The sequence below is a fragment of the Strix aluco genome, chromosome 17 (genome assembly GCF_031877795.1).
Source record: "Strix aluco isolate bStrAlu1 chromosome 17, bStrAlu1.hap1, whole genome shotgun sequence".
Classification (NCBI taxonomy): domain Eukaryota; kingdom Metazoa; phylum Chordata; class Aves; order Strigiformes; family Strigidae; genus Strix; species Strix aluco.
The window spans coordinates 17,606,573-17,625,961 of NC_133947.1; positions in this window are offsets into that span (position 1 = coordinate 17,606,573).

Genomic DNA, 19,389 nt, shown 5'->3' on the forward strand with positions numbered 1-19,389 from the left:
CCTGCCTTTCCCCAGTGCTCTGCAAGCTCTCCAGGACAACAGCAAATCTGGGGCTCTGTGCTTTGTTTCATGCTGAGCAAGTGTTACTGTTTTCTGCACAAAAGCGATTCTGCGAAGCAATGGGAACACTTCTCCTTCCCAGGCACAGAGAAGGTGCTAGCAGGGAATTCTCTGCCTGCCTTTCCCCAGTGCTCTGCAAGCTCTCCAGAGCAACATAAAATCTGGGGCTCTGTGCTTTCTTTCGTTCTGAACAAGTGTTACTGTTTTCTGCACAAAAGCGAATCTGCGAAGCAATGTGAACACTTCTGCTTCCCAGGGACAGAGAAGGTGCTAGCAGGGAATTCTCTGCCTGCCTTTCCCCAGTGCTCTGCAAGCTCTCCAGGACAACAGCAAATCTGGGGCTCTGTGCTTTGTTTCATGCTGAGCAAGTGTTACAGTTTTCTGCAGAAAAGCGATTCTGCGAAGCAATGGGAACACTTCTCCTTCCCAGGCACAGAGAAGGTGCTAGCAGGGAATTCTCTGCCTGCCTTTCCCCAGTGCTCTGCAAGCTCTCCAGGGCAACATAAAATCTGGGGCTCTGTGCTTTCTTTCGTTCTGAGCAAGTGTTACTGTTTTCTGCACAAAAGCGATTCTGCGAAGCAATGTGAACAGGCACAGAGAAGGTGCTAGCAGGGAATTCTCTGCCTGCCTTTCCCCAGTGCTCTGCAAGCTCTCCAGGACAACAGCAAATCTGGGACTCTGTGCTTTCTTTTGTTCTGAACAAGTGTTAGTGTTTTCTGCACAAAAGCGATTCTGCGAAGCAATGGGAACACTTCTGCTTCCCAGGCACAGAGAATGTGCTAGCAGGGAATTCTCTGCCTGCCTTTCCCCAGTGCTCTGCAAGCTCTCCAGGACAACAGCAAATCTGGGGCTCTGTGCTTTGTTTCATTCTGGACAAGTGTTAGTGTTTTCTGCACAAAAGCGATTCTGCGAAACACTGGGAACACTTCTCCTTCCCAGGCACAGAGAAGGTGCTAGCAGGGAATTCTCAGCCTGCCTTTCCCCAGTACTCTGCAAGCTCTCCAGAACAACATAAAATCTGGGGCTCTGTGCTTTCTTTCGTTCTGAACAAGTGTTACTGTTTTCTGCACAAAAGCGATTCTGCGAAGCAATGTGAACACTTCTGCTTCCCAGGGACAGAGAAGGTGCTAGCAGGGAATTCTCTGCCTGCCTTTCCCCAGTGCTCTGCAAGCTCTCCAGGACAACAGCAAATCTGGGGCTCTGTGCTTTGTTTCATGCTGAGCAAGTGTTACTGTTTTCTGCAGAAAAGCGATTCTGCGAAGCAATGGGAACACTTCTCCTTCCCAGGCACAGAGAAGGTGCTAGCAGGGAATTCTCTGCCTGCCTTTCCCCAGTGCTCTGCAAGCTCTCCAGGGCAACAGCAAATCTGGGGCTCTGTGCTTTCTTTCGTTCTGAACAAGTGTTAGTGTTTTCTGCACAAAAGCGATTCTGCGAAGCAATGTGAACACTTCTGCTTCCCAGGCACAGAGAAGGTGCTAGAAGGGAATTCTCTGCCTGCCTTTCCCCAGTGCTCTGCAAGCTCTCCAGAACAACAGCAAATCTGGGGCTCTGTGCTTTGTTTCATGCTGAACAAGTGTTAGTGTTTTCTGCACAAAAGCGATTCTGCGAAACAGTGGGAACACTTCTCCTTCCCAGGCAGAGAGAAGGTGCTAGCAGGGAATTCTCAGCCTGCCTTTCCCCAGTGCTCTGCAAGCTCTCCAGAAAAACAGCAAATCTGGGGCTCTGTGCTTTCTTTCGTTCTGAGCAAGTGTTACTGTTTTCTGCACAAAAGCGATTCTGCGAACCAATGTGAACAGACACAGAGAAGGTGCTAGCAGGGAATTCTCTGCCTGCCTTTCCCCAGTGCTCTGCAAGCTCTCCAGGACAACAGCAAATCTGGGGCTCTGTGCTTTGTTTCATGCTGAGCAAGTGTTACTGTTTTCTGCACAAAAGCGATTCTGCGAAGCAATGTGAACACTTCTCCTTCCCAGGCACAGAGAATGTGCTAGCAGGGAATTCTCTGCCTGCCTTTCCCCAGTGCTCTGCAAGCTCTCCAGAGCAACATAAAATCTGGGGCTCTGTGCTTTCTTTCGTTCTGAACAAGTGTTAGTGTTTTCTGCACAAAAGCGATTCTGCGAAGCAATGTGAACACTTCTGCTTCCCAGGGACAGAGAAGGTGCTAGCAGGGAATTCTCTGCCTGCCTTTCCCCAGTGCTCTGCAAGCTCTCCAGGACAACAGCAAATCTGGGGCTCTGTGCTTTGTTTCATGCTGAGGAAGTGTTACTGTTTTCTGCAGAAAAGCGATTCTGCGAAGCAATGGGAACACTTCTCCTTCCCAGGCACAGAGAAGGTGCTAGCAGGGAATTCTCTGCCTGCCTTTCCCCAGTGCTCTGCAAGCTCTCCAGGGCAACAGAAAATCTGGGGCTCTGTGCTTTCTTTCGTTCTGAGCAAGTGTTTGTGTTTTCTGCACAAAAGCGATTCTGCGAAGCAATGTGAACACTTCTCGTTCCCAGGCACAGAGAATGTGCTAGCAGGGAATTCTCTGCCTGCCTTTCCCCAGTGCTCTGCAAGCTCTCCAGGGCAACAGCAAATCTGGGGCTCTGTGCTTTCTTTCGTTCTGAACAATTGTTAGAGTTTTCTGCACAAAAGCGATTCTGCGAAGCAATGTGAACAGGCACAGAGAAGGTGCTAGCAGGGAATTCTCAGCCTGCCTTTCCCCAGTGCTCTGCAAGCTCTCCAGGACAACAGCAAATCTGGGACTCTGTGCTTTCTTTCGTTCTGAACAAGTGTTAGTGTTTTCTGCACAAAGGCGATTCTGCGAAGCAATGTGAACACTTCTGCTTCCCAGGCACAGAGAAGGTGCTAGCAGGGAATTCTCTGCCTGCCTTTCCCCAGTGCTCTGCAAGCTCTCCAGGACAACAGCAAATCTGGGGCTCTGTGCTTTCTTTTGTTCTGAACAAGTGTTAGTGTTTTCTCCACAAAGGCGATTCTGCGAACTAATGTGAACACTTCTGCTTCCCAGGCACAGAGAAGGTGCTAGCAGGGAATTCTCTGCCTGCCTTTCCCCAGTGCTCTGCAAGCTCTCCAGGACAACAGCAAATCTGGGGCTCTGTGCTTTCTTTTGTTCTGAACAAGTGTTAGTGTTTTCTGCACAAAAGCGATTCTGCGAAGCAACGTAAACACTTCTGCTTCCCAGGCACAGAGAAGGTGCTAGCAGGGAATTCTCTGCCTGCCTTTCCCCAGTGCTCTGCAAGCTCTCCAGAACAACAGCAAATCTGGGGCTCTGTGCTTTCTTTTGTTCTGAACAAGTGTTAGTGTTTTCTGCACAAAGGCGATTCTGCGAAGCAATGTGAACACTTCTGCTTCCCAGGCACAGAGAAGGTGCTAGCAGGGAATTCTCTGCCTGCCTTTCCCCAGTGCTCTGCAAGCTCTCCAGAACAACAGCAAATCTGGGGCTCTGTGCTTTGTTTCATGCTGAGCAAGTGTTACTGTTTTCTGCAGAAAAGCGATTCTGCGAAGCAATGGGAACACTTCTCCTTCCCAGGCACAGAGAAGGTGCTAGCAGGGAATTCTCTGCCTGCCTTTCCCCAGTGCTCTGCAAGCTCTCCAGGGCAACATAAAATCTGGGGCTCTGTGCTTTCTTTTGTTCTGAGCAAGTGTTACTGTTTTCTGCACAAAAGCGATTCTGCGAAGCAATGGGAACACTTCTCCTTCCCAGGCACAGAGAAGGTGCTAGCAGGGAATTCTCTGCCTGCCTTTCCCCAGTGCTCTGCAAGCTCTCCAGGGCAACATAAAATCTGGGGCTCTGTGCTTTCTTTCGTTCTGAGCAAGTGTTACTGTTTTCTGCACAAAAGCGATTCTGCGAAGCAATGTGAACACTTCTGCTTCCCAGGCACAGAGAAGGTGCTAGCAGGGAATTCTCTGCCTGCCTTTCCCCAGTGCTCTGCAAGCTCTCCAGGGCAACAGCAAATCTGGGGCTCTGTGCTTTCTTTCGTTCTGAACAAGTGTTAGAGTTTTCTGCACAAAAGCGATTCTGCGAAGCAATGTGAACAGGCACAGAGAAGGTGCTAGCAGGGAATTCTCTGCCTGCCTTTCCCCAGTGCTCTGCAAGCTCTCCAGGGCAACATAAAATCTGGGGCTCTGTGCTTTCTTTCGTTCTGAGCAAGTGTTACTGTTTTCTGCACAAAAGCGATTCTGCGAAGCAATGTGAACACTTCTCCTTCCCAGGCACAGAGAATGTGCTAGCAGGGAATTCTCTGCCTGCCTTTCCCCAGTGCTCTGCAAGCTCTCCAGGGCAACAGCAAATCTGGGGCTCTGTGCTTTCTTTCGTTCTGAACAAGTGTTAGTGTTTTCTGCACAAAAGCGATTCTGCGAAGCAATGTGAACACTTCTGCTTCCCAGGCACAGAGAAGGTGCTAGAAGGGAATTCTCTGCCTGCCTTTCCCCAGTGCTCTGCAAGCTCTCCAGGACAACAGCAAATCTGGGGCTCTGTGCTTTGTTTCATGCTGAACAAGTGTTAGTGTTTTCTGCACAAAAGCGATTCTGCGAAACAGTGGGAACACTTCTCCTTCCCAGGCACAGAGAAGGTGCTAGCAGGGAATTCTCAGCCTGCCTTTCCCCAGTGCTCTGCAAGCTCTCCAGAAAAACAGCAAATCTGGGGCTCTGTGCTTTCTTTCGTTCTGAGCAAGTGTTACTGTTTTCTGCACAAAAGTGATTCTGCGAAGCAATGTGAACAGACACAGAGAAGGTGCTAGCAGGGAATTCTCTGCCTGCCTTTCCCCAGTGCTCTGCAAGCTCTCCAGGACAACAGCAAATCTGGGGCTCTGTGCTTTGTTTCATGCTGAACAAGTGTTACTGTTTTCTGCACAAAAGCGATTCTGCGAAGCAATGTGAACACTTCTGCTTCCCAGGCACAGAGAATGTGCTAGCAGGGAATTCTCTGCCTGCCTTTCCCCAGTGCTCTGCAAGCTCTCCAGGGCAACAGCAAATCTGGGGCTCTGTGCTTTCTTTCGTTCTGAACAAGTGTTAGTGTTTTCTGCACAAAAGCGAATCTGCGAAGCAATGTGAACACTTCTGCTTCCCAGGGACAGAGAAGGTGCTAGCAGGGAATTCTCTGCCTGCCTTTCCCCAGTGTTCTGCAAGCTCTCCAGGACAACAGCAAATCTGGGGCTCTGTGCTTTGTTTCATGCTGAGCAAGTGTTACTGTTTTCTGCAGAAAAGCGATTCTGCGAAGCAATGGGAACACTTCTCCTTCCCAGGCACAGAGAAGGTGCTAGCAGGGAATTCTCTGCCTGCCTTTCCCCAGTGCTCTGCAAGCTCTCCAGGGCAACAGAAAATCTGGGGCTCTGTGCTTTCTTTCGTTCTGAGCAAGTGTTTGTGTTTTCTGCACAAAAGCGATTCTGCGAAGCAATGTGAACACTTCTCGTTCCCAGGCACAGAGAATGTGCTAGCAGGGAATTCTCTGCCTGCCTTTCCCCAGTGCTCTGCAAGCTCTCCAGGGCAACAGCAAATCTGGGACTCTGTGCTTTCTTTCGTTCTGAACAAGTGTTAGAGTTTTCTGCACAAAAGCGATTCTGCGAAGCAATGTGAACAGGCACAGAGAAGGTGCTAGCAGGGAATTCTCAGCCTGCCTTTCCCCAGTGCTCTGCAAGCTCTCCAGGACAACAGCAAATCTGGGGCTCTGTGCTTTCTTTCGTTCTGAACAAGTGTTAGTGTTTTCTGCACAAAGGCGATTCTGCGAAGCAATGTGAACACTTCTGCTTCCCAGGCACAGAGAAGGTGCTAGCAGGGAATTCTCTGCCTGCCTTTCCCCAGTGCTCTGCAAGCTCTCCAGGACAACATAAAATCTGGGGCTCTGTGCTTTCTTTTGTTCTGAACAAGTGTTAGTGTTTTCTGCACAAAGGCGATTCTGCGAAGCAATGTGAACACTTCTGCTTCCCAGGCACAGAGAAGGTGCTAGCAGGGAATTCTCTGCCTGCCTTTCCCCAGTGCTCTGCAAGCTCTCCAGGACAACAGCAAATCTGGGGCTCTGTGCTTTCTTTTGTTCTGAACAAGTGTTAGTGTTTTCTGCACAAAGGCGATTCTGCGAACTAATGTGAACACTTCTGCTTCCCAGGCACAGAGAAGGTGCTAGCAGGGAATTCTCTGCCTGCCTTTCCCCAGTGCTCTGCAAGCTCTCCAGGACAACAGCAAATCTGGGGCTCTGTGCTTTCTTTTGTTCTGAACAAGTGTTAGTGTTTTCTGCACAAAAGCGATTCTGCGAAGCAACGTAAACACTTCTGCTTCCCAGGCACAGAGAAGGTGCTAGCAGGGAATTCTCTGCCTGCCTTTCCCCAGTGCTCTGCAAGCTCTCCAGGGCAACAGCAAATCTGGGGCTCTGTGCTTTCTTTCGTTCTGAACAAGTGTTTGTGTTTTCTGCACAAAAGCGATTATGCGAAGCAATGTGAACACTTCTCGTTCCCAGGCACAGAGAATGTGCTAGCAGGGAATTCTCTGCCTGCCTTTCCCCAGTGCTCTGCAAGCTCTCCAGGACAACAGCAAATCTGGGGCTCTGTGCTTTGTTTCATGCTGAGCAAGTGTTACTGTTTTCTGCAGAAAAGCGATTCTGCGAAGCAATGTGAACACTTCTGCTTCCCAGGCACAGAGAAGGTGCTAGCAGGGAATTCTCTGCCTGCCTTTCCCCAGTGCTCTGCAAGCTCTCCAGGGCAACAGAAAATCTGGGGCTCTGTGCTTTCTTTCGTTCTGAGCAAGTGTTTGTGTTTTCTGCACAAAAGCGATTCTGCGAAGCAATGTGAACAGGCACAGAGAAGGTGCTAGCAGGGAATTCTCAGCCTGCCTTTCCCCAGTGCTCTGCAAGCTCTCCAGGACAACAGCAAATCTGGGGCTCTGTGCTTTCTTTCGTTCTGAACAAGTGTTAGTGTTTTCTGCACAAAGGCGATTCTGCGAAGCAATGTGAACACTTCTGCTTCCCAGGCACAGAGAAGGTGCTAGCAGGGAATTCTCTGCCTGCCTTTCCCCAGTGCTCTGCAAGCTCTCCAGGACAACATAAAATCTGGGGCTCTGTGCTTTCTTTTGTTCTGAACAAGTGTTAGTGTTTTCTGCACAAAGGCGATTCTGCGAAGCAATGTGAACACTTCTGCTTCCCAGGCACAGAGAAGGTGCTAGCAGGGAATTCTCTGCCTGCCTTTCCCCAGTGCTCTGCAAGCTCTCCAGGACAACAGCAAATCTGGGGCTCTGTGCTTTCTTTTGTTCTGAACAAGTGTTAGTGTTTTCTGCACAAAGGCGATTCTGCGAACTAATGTGAACACTTCTGCTTCCCAGGCACAGAGAAGGTGCTAGCAGGGAATTCTCTGCCTGCCTTTCCCCAGTGCTCTGCAAGCTCTCCAGGACAACAGCAAATCTGGGGCTCTGTGCTTTGTTTCATGCTGAGCAAGTGTTACTGTTTTCTGCAGAAAAGCTATTCTGCGAAGCAATGGGAACACTTCTCCTTCCCAGGCACAGAGAAGGTGCTAGCAGGGAATTCTCTGCCTGCCTTTCCCCAGTGCTCTGCAAGCTCTCCAGGACAACATAAAATCTGGGGCTCTGTGCTTTCTTTCGTTCTGAGCAAGTGTTACTGTTTTCTGCAGAAAAGCGATTCTGCGAAGCAATGGGAACACTTCTGCTTCCCAGGCACAGAGAAGGTGCTAGCAGGGAATTCTCTGCCTGCCTTTCCCCAGTGCTCTGCAAGCTCTCCAGGGCAACATAAAATCTGGGGCTCTGTGCTTTCTTTCGTTCTGAGCAAGTGTTACTGTTTTCTGCACAAAAGCGATTCTGCGAAGCAATGTGAACACTTCTCCTTCCCAGGCACAGAGAATGTGCTAGCAGGGAATTCTCTGCCTGCCTTTCCCCAGTGCTCTGCAAGCTCTCCAGGGCAACAGCAAATCTGGGGCTCTGTGCTTTCTTTCGTTCTGAACAAGTGTTAGAGTTTTTTGCACAAAAGCGATTCTGCGAAGCAATGTGAACAGGCACAGAGAAGGTGCTAGCAGGGAATTCTCTGCCTGCCTTTCCCCAGTGCTCTGCAAGCTCTCCAGGGCAACATAAAATCTGGGGCTCTGTGCTTTCTTTCGTTCTGAGCAAGTGTTACTGTTTTCTGCACAAAAGCGATTCTGCGAAGCAATGTGAACAGGCACAGAGAAGGTGCTAGCAGGGAATTCTCTGCCTGCCTTTCCCCAGTGCTCTGCAAGCTCTCCAGGACAACAGCAAATCTGGGACTCTGTGCTTTCTTTTGTTCTGAACAAGTGTTAGTGTTTTCTGCACAAAAGCGATTCTGCGAAGCAATGGGAACACTTCTGCTTCCCAGGCACAGAGAATGTGCTAGCAGGGAATTCTCTGCCTGCCTTTCCCCAGTGCTCTGCAAGCTCTCCAGGACAACAGCAAATCTGGGGCTCTGTGCTTTGTTTCATGCTGAACAAGTGTTAGTGTTTTCTGCACAAAAGCGATTCTGCGAAACACTGGGAACACTTCTCCTTCCCAGGCACAGAGAAGGTGCTAGCAGGGAATTCTCAGCCTGCCTTTCCCCAGTGCTCTGCAAGCTCTCCAGAACAACATAAAATCTGGGGCTCTGTGCTTTCTTTCGTTCTGAACAAGTGTTACTGTTTTCTGCACAAAAGCGATTCTGCGAAGCAATGTGAACACTTCTGCTTCCCAGGCACAGAGAATGTGCTAGCAGGGAATTCTCTGCCTGCCTTTCCCCAGTGCTCTGCAAGCTCTCCAGGACAACAGCAAATCTGGGGCTCTGTGCTTTCTTTTGTTCTGAACAAGTGTTAGTGTTTTCTGCACAAAGTCGATTCTGCGAACTAATGTGAACACTTCTGCTTCCCAGGCACAGAGAAGGTGCTAGCAGGGAATTCTCTGCCTGCCTTTCCCCAGTGCTCTGCAAGCTCTCCAGGACAACAGCAAATCTGGGGCTCTGTGCTTTCTTTTGTTCTGAACAAGTGTTAGTGTTTTCTGCACAAAAGCGATTCTGCGAAGCAACGTAAACACTTCTGCTTCCCAGGCACAGAGAAGGTGCTAGCAGGGAATTCTCTGCCTGCCTTTCCCCAGTGCTCTGCAAGCTCTCCAGAACAACAGCAAATCTGGGGCTCTGTGCTTTCTTTTGTTCTGAACAAGTGTTAGTGTTTTCTGCACAAAGGCGATTCTGCGAACTAATGTGAACACTTCTGCTTCCCAGGCACAGAGAAGGTGCTAGCAGGGAATTCTCTGCCTGCCTTTCCCCAGTGCTCTGCAAGCTCTCCAGGACAACAGCAAATCTGGGGCTCTGTGCTTTGTTTCATGCTGAGCAAGTGTTACTGTTTTCTGCAGAAAAGCTATTCTGCGAAGCAATGGGAACACTTCTCCTTCCCAGGCACAGAGAAGGTGCTAGCAGGGAATTCTCTGCCTGCCTTTCCCCAGTGCTCTGCAAGCTCTCCAGGACAACATAAAATCTGGGGCTCTGTGCTTTCTTTCGTTCTGAGCAAGTGTTACTGTTTTCTGCAGAAAAGCGATTCTGCGAAGCAATGGGAACACTTCTCCTTCCCAGGCACAGAGAAGGTGCTAGCAGGGAATTCTCTGCCTGCCTTTCCCCAGTGCTCTGCAAGCTCTCCAGGGCAACATAAAATCTGGGGCTCTGTGCTTTCTTTCGTTCTGAGCAAGTGTTACTGTTTTCTGCACAAAAGCGATTCTGCGAAGCAATGTGAACACTTCTCCTTCCCAGGCACAGAGAATGTGCTAGCAGGGAATTCTCTGCCTGCCTTTCCCCAGTGCTCTGCAAGCTCTCCAGGGCAACAGCAAATCTGGGGCTCTGTGCTTTCTTTCGTTCTGAACAAGTGTTAGAGTTTTCTGCACAAAAGCGATTCTGCGAAGCAATGTGAACAGGCACAGAGAAGGTGCTAGCAGGGAATTCTCTGCCTGCCTTTCCCCAGTGCTCTGCAAGCTCTCCAGGGCAACATAAAATCTGGGGCTCTGTGCTTTCTTTCGTTCTGAGCAAGTGTTACTGTTTTCTGCACAAAAGCGATTCTGCGAAGCAATGTGAACAGGCACAGAGAAGGTGCTAGCAGGGAATTCTCTGCCTGCCTTTCCCCAGTGCTCTGCAAGCTCTCCAGGACAACAGCAAATCTGGGACTCTGTGCTTTCTTTTGTTCTGAACAAGTGTTAGTGTTTTCTGCACAAAAGCGATTCTGCGAAGCAATGGGAACACTTCTGCTTCCCAGGCACAGAGAATGTGCTAGCAGGGAATTCTCTGCCTGCCTTTCCCCAGTGCTCTGCAAGCTCTCCAGGACAACAGCAAATCTGGGGCTCTGTGCTTTGTTTCATGCTGAACAAGTGTTAGTGTTTTCTGCACAAAAGCGATTCTGCGAAACACTGGGAACACTTCTCCTTCCCAGGCACAGAGAAGGTGCTAGCAGGGAATTCTCAGCCTGCCTTTCTCCAGTGCTCTGCAAGCTCTCCAGAACAACATAAAATCTGGGGCTCTGTGCTTTCTTTCGTTCTGAACAAGTGTTACTGTTTTCTGCACAAAAGCGATTCTGCGAAGCAATGTGAACACTTCTGCTTCCCAGGCACAGAGAATGTGCTAGCAGGGAATTCTCTGCCTGCCTTTCCCCAGTGCTCTGCAAGCTCTCCAGGACAACAGCAAATCTGGGGCTCTGTGCTTTGTTTCATTCTGGACAAGTGTTAGTGTTTTCTGCACAAAAGCGATTCTGCGAAACAGTGGGAACACTTCTGCTTCCCAGGCACAGAGAAGGTGCTAGCAGGGAATTCTCTGCCTGCCTTTCCCCAGTGCTCTTCAAGCTCTCCAGGACAACAGCAAATCTGGGGCTCTGTGCTTTGTTTCATGCTGAACAAGTGTTAGTGTTTTCTTCACAAAAGCGATTCTGCGAAAAAGTGGGAACACTTCTCCTTCCCAGGCACAGAGAAGGTGCTAGCAGGGAATTCTCAGCCTGCCTTTCCCCAGTGCTCTGCAAGGTCTCCAGAACAACAGCAAATCTGGGGCTCTGTGCTTTCTTTCGTTCTGAGCAAGTGTTACTGTTTTCTGCACAAAAGCGAATCTGCGAAGCAATGTGAACACTTCTGCTTCCCAGGCACAGAGAAGGTGCTAGCAGGGAATTCTCTGCCTGCCTTTCCCCAGTGCTCTGCAAGCTCTCCAGGACAACAGCAAATCTGGGGCTCTGTGCTTTGTTTCATGCTGAGCAAGTGTTAGTGTTTTCTGCAGAAAAGCGATTCTGCGAAGCAATGGGAACACTTCTCCTTCCCAGGCACAGAGAAGGTGCTAGCAGGGAATTCTCTGCCTGCCTTTCCCCAGTGCTCTGCAAGCTCTCCAGGGCAACATAAAATCTGGGGCTCTGTGCTTTCTTTCGTTCTGAGCAAGTGTTACTGTTTTCTGCAGAAAAGCGATTCTGCGAAGCAATGGGAACACTTCTCCTTCCCAGGCACAGAGAAGGTGCTAGCAGGGAATTCTCTGCCTGCCTTTCCCCAGTGCTCTGCAAGCTCTCCAGGGCAACATAAAATCTGGGGCTCTGTGCTTTCTTTCGTTCTGAGCAAGTGTTACTGTTTTCTGCACAAAAGCGATTCTGCGAAGCAATGTGAACACTTCTGCTTCCCAGGCACAGAGAAGGTGCTAGCAGGGAATTCTCTGCCTGCCTTTCCCCAGTGCTCTGCAAGCTCTCCAGGGCAACATAAAATCTGGGGCTCTGTGCTTTCTTTCGTTCTGAGCAAGTGTTACTGTTTTCTGCACAAAAGCGATTCTGCAAAGCAATGTGAACAGGCACAGAGAAGGTGCTAGCAGGGAATTCTCTGCCTGCCTTTCCCCAGTGCTCTGCAAGCTCTCCAGGACAACAGCAAATCTGGGGCTCTGTGCTTTCTTTTGTTCTGAACAAGTGTTAGTGTTTTCTGCACAAAAGCGATTCTGCGAAACAGTGGGAACACTTCTCCTTCCCAGGCAGAGAGAAGGTGCTAGCAGGGAATTCTCTGCCTGCCTTTCCCCAGTGCTCTGCAAGCTCTCCAGGACAAAAGCAAATCTGGGGCTCTGTGCTTTGTTTCATGCTGAACAAGTGTTAGTGTTTTCTGCACAAAAGCGATTCTGCGAAACACTGGGAACACTTCTCCTTCCCAGGCACAGAGAAGGTGCTAGCAGGGAATTCTCAGCCTGCCTTTCCCCAGTGCTCTGCAAGCTCTCCAGAACAACATAAAATCTGGGGCTCTGTGCTTTCTTTCGTTCTGAACAAGTGTTACTGTTTTCTGCACAAAAGCGATTCTGCGAAGCAATGTGAACACTTCTGCTTCCCAGGGACAGAGAAGGTGCTAGCAGGGAATTCTCTGCCTGCCTTTCCCCAGTGCTCTGCAAGCTCTCCAGGACAACAGCAAATCTGGGGCTCTGTGCTTTGTTTCATTCTGGACAAGTGTTAGTGTTTTCTGCAGAAAAGCGATTCTGCGAAACAGTGGGAACACTTCTCCTTCCCAGGCAGAGAGAAGGTGCTAGCAGGGAATTCTCTGCCTGCCTTTCCCCAGTGCTCTGCAAGCTCTCCAGGACAAAAGCAAATCTGGGACTCTGTGCTTTGTTTCATGCTGAACAAGTGTTACTGTTTTCTGCACAAAAGCGATTCTGCGAAACACTGGGAACACTTCTCCTTCCCAGGCACAGAGAAGGTGCTAGCAGGGAATTCTCTGCCTGCCTTTCCCCAGTGCTCTGCAAGCTCTCCAGAGCAACATAAAATCTGGGGCTCTGTGCTTTCTTTCCTTCTGAACAAGTGTTAGTGTTTTCTGCAGAAAAGCGATTCTGTGAAGCAATGTGAACACTTCTGCTTCCCAGACACAGAGAAGGTGCTAGCAGGGAATTCTCTGCCTGCCTTTCCCCAGTGCTCTGCAAGCTCTCCAGAACAACAGCAAATCTGGGGCTCTGTGCTTTCTTTTGTTCTGAACAAGTGTTAGTGTTTTCTGCAGAAAAGCGATTCTGTGAAGCAATGTGAACACTTCTGCTTCCCAGACACAGAGAAGGTGCTAGCAGGGAATTCTCTGCCTGCCTTTCCCCAGTGCTCTGCAAGCTCTCCAGGACAACAGCAAATCTGGGGCTCTGTGCTTTCTTTCGTTCTGAACAAGTGTTAGTGTTTTCTGCACAAAAGCGATTCTGCGAAGCAACGTAAACACTTCTGCTTCCCAGACACAGAGAAGGTGCTAGCAGGGAATTCTCTGCCTGCATTTCCCCAGTGCTCTGCAAGCTCTCCAGAACAACAGCAAATCTGGGGCTCTGTGCTTTCTTTTGTTCTGAACAACTGTTACTGTTTTCTGCACAAAAGCGATTCTGCGAAGCAATGTGAACACTTCTGCTTCCCAGGCACAGAGAAGGTGCTAGCAGGGAATTCTCTGCCTGCCTTTCCCCAGTGCTCTGCAAGCTCTCCAGGACAACATAGAAGCTGGGGCTCTGTGCTTTCTTTTGTTCTGAACAAGTGTTAGTGTTTTCTGCACAAAGGCGATTCTGCGAAGCAATGTGAACACTTCTGCTTCCCAGGCACAGAGAAGGTGCTAGCAGGGAATTCTCTGCCTGCCTTTCCCCAGTGCTCTGCAAGCTCTCCAGAACAACAGCAAATCTGGGGCTCTGTGCTTTCTTTTGTTCTGAACAAGTGTTAGTGTTTTCTGCACAAAAGCGATTCTGCGAAGCAACGTAAACACTTCTGCTTCCCAGGCACAGAGAAGGTGCTAGCAGGGAATTCTCTGCCTGCCTTTCCCCAGTGCTCTGCAAGCTCTCCAGGAGAACAGCAAATCTGGGGCTCTGTGCTTTCTTTCGTTCTGAACAAGTGTTAGTGTTTTCTGCACAAAAGCGATTCTGCGAAGCAACGTAAACACTTCTGCTTCCCAGACACAGAGAAGGTGCTAGCAGGGAATTCTCTGCCTGCCTTTCCCCAGTGCTCTGCAAGCTCTCCAGGACAACATAGAATCTGGGGCTCTGTGCTTTCTTTCGTTCTGAACAAGTGTTAGTGTTTTCTGCACAAAAGCGATTCTGCGAAGCAATGTAAACACTTCTGCTTCCCAGGCACAGAGAAGGGGCTAGCAGGGAATTCTCTGCCTGCCTTTCCCCAGTGCTCTGCAAGCTCTCCAGGACAACATAGAAGCTGGGGCTCTGTGCTTTCTTTCGTTCTGAACAAGTGTTAGTGTTTTCTGCACAAAAGCGATTCTGCGAAGCAACGTAAACACTTCTGCTTCCCAGGCACAGAGAAGGTGCTAGCAGGGAATTCTCTGCCTGCCTTTCCCCAGTGCTCTGCAAGCTCTCCAGAACAACAGCAAATCTGGGGCTCTGTGCTTTCTTTTGTTCTGAACAAGTGTTAGTGTTTTCTGCACAAAGCGATTCTGCGAAGCAATGTGAACACTTCTGCTTCCCAGGCACAGAGAAGGTGCTAGCAGGGAATTCTCTGCCTGCCTTTCCCCAGTGCTCTGCAAGCTCTCCAGGACAACATAGAAGCTGGGGCTCTGTGCTTTCTTTTGTTCTGGACAAGTGTTAGTGTTTTCTGCACAAAGGCGATTCTGCGAAGCAATGTGAACACTTCTGCTTCCCAGGCACAGAGAAGGTGCTAGCAGGGAATTCTCTGCCTGCCTTTCCCCAGTGCTCTGCAAGCTCTCCAGGACAACATAGAATCTGGGGCTCTGTGCTTTCTTTCGTTCTGAACAAGTGTTAGTGTTTTCTGCACAAAGGCGATTCTGCAAAGCAATGTAAACACTTCTGCTTCCCAGGCACAGAGAAGGTGCTAGCAGGGAATTCTCTGCCTGCCTTTCCCCAGTGCTCTGCAAGCTCTCCAGGACAACAGCAAATCTGGGGCTCTGTGCTTTCTTTTGTTCTGCACAAGTGTTAGTGTTTTCTGCACAAAGGCGATTCTGCGAACCAATGTGAACACTTCTGCTTCCCAGGCACAGAGAAGGTGCTAGCAGGGAATTCTCTGCCTGCCTTTCCCCAGTGCTCTGCAAGCTCTCCAGGACAACAGCAAATCTGGGGCTCTGTGCTTTCTTTTGTTCTGAACAAGTGTTAGTGTTTTCTGCACAAAAGCGATTCTGCGAAGCAACGTAAACACTTCTGCTTCCCAGGCACAGAGAAGGTGCTAGCAGGGAATTCTCTGCCTGCCTTTCCCCAGTGCTCTGCAAGCTCTCCAGGACAACAGCAAATCTGGGGCTCTGTGCTTTCTTTTGTTCTGAACAAGTGTTAGTGTTTTCTGCAGAAAAGCGATTCTGCGAAGCAACGTAAACACTTCTGCTTCCCAGGCACAGAGAAGGTGCTAGCAGGGAATTCTCTGCCTGCCTTTCCCCAGTGCTCTGCAAGCTCTCCAGAACAACAGCAAATCTGGGGCTCTGTGCTTTCTTTTGTTCTGAACAAGTGTTAGTGTTTTCTGCACAAAGGCGATTCTGCGAAGCAATGTGAACACTTCTGCTTCCCAGGCACAGAGAAGGTGCTAGCAGGGAATTCTCTGCCTGCCTTTCCCCAGTGCTCTGCAAGCTCTCCAGGACAACAGCAAATCTGGGGCTCTGTGCTTTCTTTTGTTCTGAACAAGTGTTAGTGTTTTCTGCAGAAAAGCGATTCTGCGAAGCAATGTGAACACTTCTGCTTCCCAGACACAGAGAAGGTGCTAGCAGGGAATTCTCTGCCTGCCTTTCCCCAGTGCTCTGCAAGCTCTCCAGGACAACAGCAAATCTGGGGCTCTGTGCTTTCTTTCGTTCTGAACAAGTGTTAGTGTTTTCTGCACAAAAGCGATTCTGCGAAGCAACGTAAACACTTCTGCTTCCCAGACACAGAGAAGGTGCTAGCAGGGAATTCTCTGCCTGCCTTTCCCCAGTGCTCTGCAAGCTCTCCAGAACAACAGCAAATCTGGGGCTCTGTGCTTTCTTTTGTTCTGAACAACTGTTACTGTTTTCTGCACAAAAGCGATTCTGCGAAGCAATGTGAACACTTCTGCTTCCCAGGCACAGAGAAGGTGCTAGCAGGGAATTCTCTGCCTGCCTTTCCCCAGTGCTCTGCAAGCTCTCCAGGACAACATAGAAGCTGGGGCTCTGTGCTTTCTTTTGTTCTGAACAAGTGTTAGTGTTTTCTGCACAAAGGCGATTCTGCGAAGCAATGTGAACACTTCTGCTTCCCAGGCACAGAGAAGGTGCTAGCAGGGAATTCTCTGCCTGCCTTTCCCCAGTGCTCTGCAAGCTCTCCAGAACAACAGCAAATCTGGGGCTCTGTGCTTTCTTTTGTTCTGAACAAGTGTTAGTGTTTTCTGCACAAAAGCGATTCTGCGAAGCAACGTAAACACTTCTGCTTCCCAGGCACAGAGAAGGTGCTAGCAGGGAATTCTCTGCCTGCCTTTCCCCAGTGCTCTGCAAGCTCTCCAGGAGAACAGCAAATCTGGGGCTCTGTGCTTTCTTTCGTTCTGAACAAGTGTTAGTGTTTTCTGCACAAAAGCGATTCTGCGAAGCAACGTAAACACTTCTGCTTCCCAGACACAGAGAAGGTGCTAGCAGGGAATTCTCTGCCTGCCTTTCCCCAGTGCTCTGCAAGCTCTCCAGGACAACAGCAAATCTGGGGCTCTGTGCTTTCTTTCGTTCTGAACAAGTGTTAGTGTTTTCTGCACAAAAGCGATTCTGCGAAGCAACGTAAACACTTCTGCTTCCCAGACACAGAGAAGGTGCTAGCAGGGAATTCTCTGCCTGCCTTTCCCCAGTGCTCTGCAAGCTCTCCAGGACAACAGCAAATCTGGGGCTCTGTGCTTTCTTTCGTTCTGAACAAGTGTTAGTGTTTTCTGCACAAAAGCGATTCTGCGAAGCAACGTAAACACTTCTGCTTCCCAGGCACAGAGAAGGTGCTAGCAGGGAATTCTCTGCCTGCATTTCCCCAGTGCTCTGCAAGCTCTCCAGAACAACAGCAAATCTGGGGCTCTGTGCTTTCTTTTGTTCTGAACAACTGTTACTGTTTTCTGCACAAAAGCGATTCTGCGAAGCAATGTGAACACTTCTGCTTCCCAGGCACAGAGAAGGTGCTAGCAGGGAATTCTCTGCCTGCCTTTCCCCAGTGCTCTGCAAGCTCTCCAGGACAACATAGAAGCTGGGGCTCTGTGCTTTCTTTTGTTCTGAACAAGTGTTAGTGTTTTCTGCACAAAGGCGATTCTGCGAAGCAATGTGAACACTTCTGCTTCCCAGGCACAGAGAAGGTGCTAGCAGGGAATTCTCTGCCTGCCTTTCCCCAGTGCTCTGCAAGCTCTCCAGAACAACAGCAAATCTGGGGCTCTGTGCTTTCTTTTGTTCTGAACAAGTGTTAGTGTTTTCTGCACAAAAGCGATTCTGCGAAGCAACGTAAACACTTCTGCTTCCCAGACACAGAGAAGGTGCTAGCAGGGAATTCTCTGCCTGCCTTTCCCCAGTGCTCTGCAAGCTCTCCAGGAGAACAGCAAATCTGGGGCTCTGTGCTTTCTTTCGTTCTGAACAAGTGTTAGTGTTTTCTGCACAAAAGCGATTCTGCGAAGCAACGTAAACACTTCTGCTTCCCAGACACAGAGAAGGTGCTAGCAGGGAATTCTCTGCCTGCCTTTCCCCAGTGCTCTGCAAGCTCTCCAGGACAACAGCAAATCTGGGGCTCTGTGCTTTCTTTCGTTCTGAACAAGTGTTAGTGTTTTCTGCACAAAAGCGATTCTGCGAAGCAACGTAAACACTTCTGCTTCCCAGACACAGAGAAGGTGCTAGCAGGGAATTCTCTGCCTGCCTTTCCCCAGTGCTCTGCAAGCTCTCCAGAACAACAGCAAATCTGGGGCTCTGTGCTTTCTTTTGTTCTGAACAAGTGTTAGTGTTTTCTGCACAAAGGCGATTCTGCGAACTAATGTGAACACTTCTGCTTCCCAGGCACAGAGAAGGTGCTAGCAGGGAATTCTCTGCCTGCCTTTCCCCAGTGCTCTGCAAGCTCTCCAGGACAACAGCAAATCTGGGGCTCTGTGCTTTCTTTTGTTCTGAACAAGTGTTAGTGTTTTCTGCACAAAAGCGATTCTGCGAAGCAACGTAAACACTTCTGCTTCCCAGGCACAGAGAAGGTGCTAGCAGGGAATTCTCTGCCTGCCTTTCCCCAGTGCTCTGCAAGCTCTCCAGAACAACAGCAAATCTGGGGCTCTGTGCTTTCTTTTGTTCTGAACAAGTGTTAGTGTTTTCTGCACAAAGGCGATTCTGCGAAGCAATGTGAACACTTCTGCTTCCCAGGCACAGAGAAGGTGCTAGCAGGGAATTCTCTGCCTGCCTTTCCCCAGTGCTCTGCAAGCTCTCCAGAACAACAGCAAATCTGGGGCTCTGTGCTTTCTTTTGTTCTGAACAAGTGTTAGTGTTTTCTGCAGAAAAGCGATTCTGCGAAGCAACGTAAACACTTCTGCTTCCCAGGCACAGAGAAGGTGCTAGCAGGGAATTCTCTGCCTGCCTTTCCCCAGTGCTCTGCAAGCTCTCCAGAACAACAGCAAATCTGGGGCTCTGTGCTTTCTTTTGTTCTGAACAAGTGTTAGTGTTTTCTGCACAAAGGCGATTCTGCGAAGCAATGTGAACACTTCTGCTTCCCAGGCACAGAGAAGGTGCTAGCAGGGAATTCTCTGCCTGCCTTTCCCCAGTGCTCTGCAAGCTCTCCAGGACAACAGCAAATCTGGGGCTCTGTGCTTTCTTTTGTTCTGAACAAGTGTTAGTGTTTTCTGCAGAAAAGCGATTCTGCGAAGCAATGTGAACACTTCTGCTTCCCAGACACAGAGAAGGTGCTAGCAGGGAATTCTCTGCCTGCCTTTCCCCAGTGCTCTGCAAGCTCTCCAGGACAACAGCAAATCTGGGGCTCTGTGCTTTCTTTCGTTCTGAACAAGTGTTAGTGTTTTCTGCACAAAAGCGATTCTGCGAAGCAACGTAAACACTTCTGCTTCCCAGACACAGAGAAGGTGCTAGCAGGGAATTCTCTGCCTGCATTTCCCCAGTGCTCTGCAAGCTCTCCAGAACAACAGCAAATCTGGGGCTCTGTGCTTTCTTTTGTTCTGAACAACTGTTACTGTTTTCTGCACAAAAGCGATTCTGCGAAGCAATGTGAACACTTCTGCTTCCCAGGCACAGAGAAGGTGCTAGCAGGGAATTCTCTGCCTGCCTTTCCCCAGTGCTCTGCAAGCTCTCCAGGACAACATAGAAGCTGGGGCTCTGTGCTTTCTTTTGTTCTGAACAAGTGTTAGTGTTTTCTGCACAAAGGCGATTCTGCGAAGCAATGTGAACACTTCTGCTTCCCAGGCACAGAGAAGGTGCTAGCAGGGAATTCTCTGCCTGCCTTTCCCCAGTGCTCTGCAAGCTCTCCAGAACAACAGCAAATCTGGGGCTCTG